The sequence below is a fragment of the Peromyscus maniculatus genome, chromosome 19, assembly GCF_049852395.1.
Source record: "Peromyscus maniculatus bairdii isolate BWxNUB_F1_BW_parent chromosome 19, HU_Pman_BW_mat_3.1, whole genome shotgun sequence".
Lineage (NCBI taxonomy): Eukaryota > Metazoa > Chordata > Mammalia > Rodentia > Cricetidae > Peromyscus > Peromyscus maniculatus.
Window position 1 is genome coordinate 37,731,870 of NC_134870.1, and position 6,836 is coordinate 37,738,705.

General features: G+C 46.0%; 1 pseudogene; it reads right to left on the reverse strand.

Annotated features, from left to right (window-relative positions):
* Positions 1–1,391: 1,391 nt before the first annotated feature.
* On the reverse strand, positions 1,392–2,270 carry LOC102918252 (vesicle-associated membrane protein-associated protein A pseudogene; annotated as a pseudogene).
* Positions 2,271–6,836: the final 4,566 nt, after the last annotated feature.

Sequence of the window (6,836 nt, forward strand, 5' to 3'; positions counted from 1 at the left end):
ACACACACACACACACACACAAGCAAGAGGTTCTAAAGATACCACAGAATACAGTAACACCACATACCATCTGACCAACTCAAACACATGTGAAATGAAAGGACAACCAAAATACTCGGGAACATTGCACTCTTATATAAAAGGTGCTCACAGACCTGGCCTGGCCTAGTACGTCGTTCCACATCGAAACCCAAGAGCCAATCTCCCTCTGGCACAGCACACCTTCTTACTAAACCAACATCCACATTCAAGAATAAAAATTCACTAGTATTAGGCTAGCCTCAGCCTAAAATGTGATATAATTTTCTCAGGTTCCAAAATTTTCTTTAGTATGAATAAAATAAATGAAGACATAAGGCCAAGTGCAAGAAAATAGCAGAACCCAGAGTGAGCATTTATCTCAAACAGTGTTTTATGTGATAAACAGTTGGATTTGCAAAGAAAAAGTCCTTTTTCACAAAGGAAATTCCCGGGGTTTGCTCAGTAATTTTAAATTTCCATAATGGAAACTCATTTTGAATGTTAAGTTAGGCAGGAAAAAAAAAACACCCTATTTTTAACTGTGGTTATGAAATATGCTACAAAGTAATAGAAGTATTAGGCTGTCTAATAAGTACTTCAAAACCCAGGCGAATAAGTCTTCCTTAAGAAGACAGTGAAAAAGAAAAAAGAATTGACAAGAATGAAATAACTTAAACCCAAGACAGCTGCATGGCACATACACTAACTCACTGCAATACAGCACTCTTCTGGAATTATTATTCTATATTTCTGGAAAACAAATCAATTACAGTTGTCCAAACTACCAGAAGAGCTCGAAAGTCTATCCATTCCTTTCCTCCATAAATGGCGTTGTAATTACAAATAATGAAGTATGTGGACGGGCTTTATTGCAGGAGAAAATCATGCGATATAAATTTCAAGTTCCCACAGCGCAGACTTCTCTTCTAACAGCCCCACTAACACAGCAGACACCGCAAGCTACCAAAAAAAGAATAGCAGGTTTAAAAAAATGTTAAATACAACAGGGCAGATTTGTAAGGGTGAAAAACTCAGCCAGCAATTACCTCGGAAGCGATAGGGATATTTTTCATTTCCCCTCACTGAACACCTCTTAGCACATCCTCAACGAGCGGGTTAGCAAATCCCAATAATCCCGTATTTCAAGAGGTAAGACAGCAGGCAAAACTAAAGCGACTCGCAAAATAAATATTTACAACTCTTGAACTCTTATTAAAGCCAAAAGAGCAATTCTTGGTGCATTTCAACACACACACACACACACACACACACACACACACACACACACACACACACACACTGTACACACGGAATGGACGACTGACTTCCGATGATCTGATAATATGCGATGTGTCCAGCAGCCCAACAGCTTTTGTTTTATTTTTACTTTTTTAATTGCATCCTCCAACCACAAGAGATCATAGAGGCGAAGCCTATTTGACTTTATACACACACACAAAGTTGGTCACCGCGGGCCATATAACTTCCAAGGAGCTGGTGGGTAAAGAGATGTTTTTTTTTTTTTCTGGGGGTGGGGTGGGAGGTAATACCGCTGTGCGCGCCTCACTCTACAAGATGAATTTCCCCAGGAAGAAGCCAACGAAGACGGCTCCAATCACAAGCAGGGCCACAGGAAGAGGCGTGGTGCGACTTGGCTTCAAGGACGTGGAGGAGTCGAGCCTGGGCTTGTTGAGATGCGCTGGCTTTCTGACTCTCAAGCCGTCATCCTGTTTGTCACTCTCTCTCGGCATTTCAAACACACACCTCAGTTTCGAATCCATCAGTTCACCGGGGTCCGCCTTCTTCCACACGGCCTGCAGATTCGAAGTGTCCGGGGGAGCGAACACGCTCTGCACCATGAACTTGTGCTTGGCCTCCCGGCTGGGGTCGTAGCTGAAGGGCTGCAGCATGGCGGCGACTGTCACCGTGCAGCCCGGCTCGACCACGCCGCTGTTGGGACGCACGCAGTAGCGGCGAGGGCTGGTGCTCTTCACCTTGAAGCACACTTTCCTCGCCGTCGGGTTGCGCAGTTTAAGATGCGTGGTGACTACGGTGGTGAAGGGGCCTCGGAACTTGAGCTCTGTCGGCGGGTCGAGGACCAGGATCTGCTGGGGCTTCGTGGGGGCGCGGGAGGCGGACGCCATGGGGATGGGAGCGGGCGGTGTGGGCGGTTCGCGACCCCAGGTCTCCACCGTCACAACCGCCTGGGCCACGCCCGTCCCCATCCTGGGCATCCCCCGTCCCTGGATTTTACACGGCTGGGTGGGGAATGTGTGATGGATTATAGGAGATTTGTTAAAACCATGCTTCGGAGATACAACCATGGGTTACTGAGCTGGAACAGCCAAAGAACTGTAACGTAACATCCCTTAAAATGGTTATCTACCACCGGCGGTGGTGGCGCACGCCTCTAATCCCAGCACTAGGGAGGTAGAGGCAGGCCGATCTCTGTGAGTTCGAGGCCAGTCTGGGCTACAGAATGAGTTCCAGAACAGGCTCCAAAACTACAGAGAGAAACCCTGTCTCGAAAAACCAAAAAAAGTTTGAGCTGGGCCAAACACCTTGGCCAAAGGAGGGCCCGTGTGTATTAAACATGGGGTAAGTGAAGCACATTTGAAATCTACTTTCCCACCCTCCCCAACTCTACACACAGTGATGATAACGTCCTTTCTAAAAAAAAAAATTCCTGAACATTAAAAAAAAAATGGAAAAATACACACTGCATTAAAAAATTAACAATTCTCACCATTTTTAGGTGTATGATTTAGTGGCAAAAAGTAAATTTACCCTCCTTTCCATTAATGTAGGGGCACCTTCATTCCTAGACCCCTGTACTAGTATTAGATTTTGTCAACAACTTGACATAACCTAGAGTCAGCTGGGAAGAGCCTCAGATGATTGGCCTATGATTCCGTCTGTGAGAGGGCCCATCCCCCAAGCCTGCGAGCCTGGGTTGTAAAAGAACTCTAGCTAAGGGTGCGGAGGGGCAGTCTTCATCCAACGGCACCTACCCAGAGTTCCTGCCCCCACTTTCCTCTATAATGGACACAAGACCTGGAAGTGTAAGCTCAAATAAACCCTGTCTCCCCTAAATGGCTTCTGGTCATGGTGTTTATCCCAGCAACAGAAAGAATCCAGTCTAAAGAGAAGCCTAAGGGCATTATTAATTTTCTTGGAACTTTATATATATCTTCCACTTAAAAAGACTTTCCTCACAAGAGGTGTGGCATTTACACTAAAGGGATACATCAGTTTTCAGACTCTTTAAAGGGATACATCTTTTCCAACAACAAACAGAGACCTTCAGAAGTCTTTTCTCTCTCCCTTCCCTCCGCCCTCCCAGGAGTGTGATGGAAGAAGCAGGAGACAGAATGGCCTCTTTGCTGAGTGTTATTTGCACAGCATTTCTGCCAGTCCCTTCCAGCCTTGATTGTCTTCATCTCTGAAGCAAATACTAGAAATGCAGAAGTCAGTGTTGTACAAGTGAAATCTTTACAGTACACACTCAAGTTTGTCCATAGTTATGTGTAGTTCTGGCCCTCATTATTACCATTAGGCTACAATCTCCTAGATAAGGCCTGCCTCTTGTCTGCAGATAAGAGCTACCCAGTCTGCAGCAGCAGCTGTAGACACTGAGCAAATAATTGTTAAAGGAACAGAGGGATGAGATCCCACCATCCTACTACAAGATGTTTTTGTTCATTTGTCTTGCTGGGCAATCAAACCCAGGACTTTACACATATTTACACAAGTGCTCTACCACTGAGCCCCTGCCCGCCCCCCCCCCCCAGGTGAAGGGTCTTGATGTATTCAGGAGGAGACGCAAAAGCAAAGAGAAAACAAAGGCCCGTCTGTGTGGCCTGCCACACTGGGCCCAGAGGGTGGAATATTCTCACTGGCACATGACCATGGCTCAGGTTCTGCCAGTCACAAAGTGGACGGTGTAGCAGAGTGCATCAAACCCTTGGAAACACACAAACGATTTCACACAAAATCCCAGTTGCGGTTTAAGGAAGTCACAAGAAACGTTCAAGAGTGTGATGGTCAGTGTGGTAGCTTGGAGGGGAAGGAGGCAGGATTTGGATTCCACTCAAAGGTGAGACTGAGCCTTCCGAGAGTCGGAGCTGGCTGGCAATTGACTCATTTTCGCCCTGTGTCCTTCGGTTAAGGTAAATGAAAAACATGTCTCCCTTGAGTTTTCCCAGCCTGTGTCACACACACTACCATCCCCCACCCCCAGTCAGCCTCAGCCTCATCCCACCTATGTCCTGTCCCTTCCTCTCATGGCGTGGCAAGGTCTGTAAAGATGGGAAGGACAGTTCTGGGTTCTGGGTCACTAGGTCAAGTCTAAGGCTAGAGCCTCGGGACTTCCTTCTCCCAGGGTAAACGGCGGGGCAGGAGGCTTACCAGGCGACACTGGCAGCCAGTTCCCGCCCAGCCAGGGGTTCAGCCAAGAGTAGCTGCTATACAAACTGACGCCTCTAACTAGAGCAAAGAGGAGGGGAGCCCAGCACAGAGAGCGGTACAGCCCAGCGTGGTGCCGCGCGCCTGTAAATCCCAGCTCTGGGAGCTAAGGCAGGAGACTTAGGAGTTCAAGGTCATCCTCAGCTACATAGCTAGTTGGAGTCCAGCCTAGGCTACTAGCCATCCTGTCTCAAAGCAAGAACAAAACCTGAAACAATAACAAAAAGAGGAGGAGAAGGAGGAGGAGGGATGTCCAGAAGTACCATTTCCGCTTTTTGAAATTGCTACATCTTCTGGTTGGCAGTTGCTTAATTCTCCTAATGTGCTCTTTCTTGCTTGTCTCTCACCTCTCCTAAATACTGGAGCCCCCATGCCTCTAGTCTAGAGTACATATGTCCATTCAAAAGCCCATGGCACAGCCACAAAATTATTCATCATGACTTCTATTATCTGAAAATGTGGTGACCCTGTAACAGCTTCTGCATCGTCCCAAGTTCTGAATCCCCTCAGGCCCCTCAGAAGGGACCAAAAAATGGTTGGGGATCAAGCAAAGCTTCGGCTGTGGAGGTCACAGGCTGGGCTCCTCGTCACTCTCCTGTGCCAGGGAGGAGTGAGGAGCTGAAACAGTGATTGTTATGGGTAGCACACATTCTCTTCCTAATAGGCATGAGCTCATAGCACAGGTTTAATAATACAGTGATTGGGAAACTTTGCTTGTTAAGGCTTTGGTTTCTAGTTGATAGAACTCCCACTATTATCAAAAAAAAAAAAAAAAAAAAAAAGCAGAGAAATATCCCATCTACAGGAGATAAAAGTTTCAAGGGTGAATAATTTGGGCCCATAATTCAGATCAAATGATGTTAGGGCTTAATCCATTTCTCTCTTGCTAAGTACTCATCGAATTTCCCTTATGTTGGCTCTGTTCTCAGAACACTAGTGGATTCCTGTCTCCCCAAGAAAATTAAAGAAAATGTAGAGACATTTTTTCTCTCAAGAAAAGGAGAGCCTTTTGCCCCATAAAGCTTTATTATAGTATAATTGACAAATAAAAAATGTATGCATTATGGCATGGAATGTTTTGATGTATATATACATTGTAAAGTTATTAAGTCAGACTAACCAACTCACCACATCACAAACTTACCATTTTGTGATCTTTTTTTTGTTGTTGCTGTTGTTGTGGAGATGAAATCTTGCTATGTAACCCAGGCTAGCCTTGAACTCATGATCCTTACAGGTGTGCACGACTACACCCAGCTTGCAATGACTTTAGATTTTAAGTTAAATATAGTCCCACTTGTCTATTTCTACTTTTTCTGCCCTTGCTTTTCTTTTTTTTTTTTTTGGTTTTTCGAGGCAGGGTTTCTCTTGTGTAGCTTTGCGCCTTTCCTGGAACTCACTTGGTAGCCCAGGCTGGCCTCGAACTCACAGAGATCTGCCTGCCTCTGCCTCCCGAGTGCTGGGATTAAAGGCGTGCGCCACCACCGCCCGGCTGCCCTTGCTTTTCAGTCATGCTGATAAAACACTGTCCAGGTCAATCAATGCCAAGAAGACTTACCCCTGTATTTTAATAATTTTACCATTTCCAGCCTCACAGTTTAGAGACACATTTAATCTGTTCAAGTTGACATTTGCACATGAGGTGGATGTCCAGTTTCACTCTTATACATGTGAATAGCTACTTTCCCAAGACCATTTATAAGATGACCTTTTCTCCTTTTTTTATCTTTAATTCTGTGTTCATCTGTATGGGTTATGTGCATGTGGGTGCAGTGCCTTCCAAAAAAGCAGAGGTGTATGGTACCTCTGGAGTTAGTTACAGGCTAATGAGAACCAGCCAGTGTGACTGCTGGGAACTGAACTCATGTCCTCTGCAAGAACAATGCATGTTCTTAACTGCTAAGCTGTTGCTGGAACCTAAAGGCTCCCTCAAGGGAGGGTAAGAAGGCGAGTCATCAATGACACAGACTGGGAGTCAGTTGAAGGCAAACAGTAGACTCATTCAGTAATGGGGAAGGCCTTATATACGCTCCTCCCAGCACCAAGCTGTGTCCCAATCTGGTGGCATTGCGTGGTCATCCCTCATCGGCTGGGCACTATCAGGAACTCTGATAGCAATCAGGAACTCTGACAGCGCCTGTCGCTAGGCCCTCAGGCAGACTCCAGGTTGGCTCATAAGGAAGTACATTATGTGCATGCCTTGTCCATTGGTTTGAGCAAATTTCCTCGACCCTGTGGGCCTGTCCTACTACATTAAGCCATATCTCCAGCCCCCTGGAGACCATCTTTTCTTCACTGTGTGTCACTGACACCTCTGACACATTTGCTAAAGATCTGCTGATGGTAAATTC